Source organism: Gavia stellata, chromosome 13 (assembly GCF_030936135.1).
Source record: "Gavia stellata isolate bGavSte3 chromosome 13, bGavSte3.hap2, whole genome shotgun sequence".
NCBI classification, from domain to species: Eukaryota; Metazoa; Chordata; class Aves; order Gaviiformes; family Gaviidae; genus Gavia; species Gavia stellata.
The window spans coordinates 612761-614352 of NC_082606.1; the positions used below are offsets into that span (position 1 = coordinate 612761).

The following is a 1592-nucleotide window of genomic DNA, read 5'->3' on the forward strand; positions in this document are numbered from 1 at the left end:
AGAGAGGGAGCAGGGGCAAGTGCTCAGGAAAGCTGCAGAGGTTTGGTGGGCACAGGGCAAGAGAAGGAGAACTGATGTCTGTCCCAGGGCTGGGAGCACAGGAAAGGAAGGAAGAGCAGAGTGCATTAAACAGTTGTCCCAACAACAAGGCTGTTAATATGTAAGCATGCTGAGGAAAGCCCTGAGGGAGCCAAAAGCTTGAGGTCCCACTGAGATTTGAACTCAGATCGCTGGATTCAGAGTCCAGAGTGCTCACCATTACACCATGGGACCTCCTGCACACCTGCTCTCTTTTCCCTGTGGCCACCCTCGCTGAGCCACATGCTCCCGACTGAGACTGTCAGTCTCTGCATCTCCCTGGCCATCACCAAGTGTAGCCTTCTTCCAGGGCCTCAGGGAAGTCTCCACTCACAGGGCCTTTCAAGGGAGCAGTAGAGCTCTTTGCTCAAGCCTGCCATGCCCTCACTTACAAGACCCAGGCTGTGAGAATCTTGCTTTATCCTGATAAGATCTCATTATGGAGTTTCCAGCAGAACCTCTTCAACACTGCACCTCACAGAGTACATTCATGGACCAGCAGTCAGTGGTTCAATGCTTGCATGTGCGGTCTCTGCTGCTGCTTCCTTTTACCCCTGTGTTGGACAGCCTGTCAATCTGCCTGGGTAAGTTATTGCCTCTCCTGTTTCTCACCTTGTAGCTCATACTAAGCAGTTGTTAACCAGATATCCTTACTCTTGGTTGTAGTCCTAGCTGAGTTCCTGACCTTACTGGATGAGGCGACCAAGAGAGAGGGCAGGGCCTGAGGTTCAACAGAGGGAAGAGCTGGCAGGAGGACCCAAAGCAGCTTTCTATGGCTCCACAAGCTAAACTGCCTTCCCCTGCTAGGATAGTCCTGGCTGACATCAAACCCTGGTCCTTTCTTCCAGCACACGCTGGCCCCTTCTGCCCCAGCATTGCCTCTCCCTTTTGCTCTCTCAAGGCTGCTCCAGACTCAGGTACATTTCACTGTGAGCTTGACGGACCTTTCCCTCATACCCTGGGACCACCACACTACCTGCTCAAGGAGGATCCTTGCACACAGCAGGCAAAAGTTGCAATAGTGCTATCCTCCTTCAGCCAAGGTTTGAGTCCGTGTGTTGAGAGCAGGGCCCTTCTTCCCAGCAGTCAGACAAGAGGAAACACATGCGGGGACACTCTACCGCATCTCACACTTAGCCCAGGACGCTGAGGACACAACCTCCTGGTGTCTTTGGACTGCCTGAAGCACTGGTCTGGCATCCGGTACTTCTGAACCCACAGGACAGGCCACGCTGTCATGTCCAAGGCTAAGATATCAAATGGCGGGTTGCATTCAGAGAGAGCATGAGAAACAGTCACTGGAGTATGGTTAAATCTCTGAAGAGTCACAACTCATGAAGAGTCACTGGAGTAGGGTAAAATCTCTGAAGAGTCACAGTCTCTAAAACATCACACAATCAAGTGACATTGTCGCTTCTCTCATTCCTCTTGACCAAACAAGCCCCTTCCTCAATTGTTCAGCTGCAGGAAAAACAGCTCTGTGCTTGGTTGATGCTGGTGGTTTTCCTTCAAGT

At 51.7% G+C, this 1592-nt stretch overlaps 1 non-coding gene across 1 annotated transcript; it reads right to left on the bottom strand.

Annotated features, from left to right (window-relative positions):
* Positions 1–201: 201 nt before the first annotated feature.
* On the bottom strand, positions 202–273 carry TRNAQ-CUG (transfer RNA glutamine (anticodon CUG)). The gene has a single exon. It is a non-coding gene; the product is annotated as a tRNA-Gln (tRNA).
* Between the last annotated feature and the right edge of the window lie 1319 nt (positions 274–1592).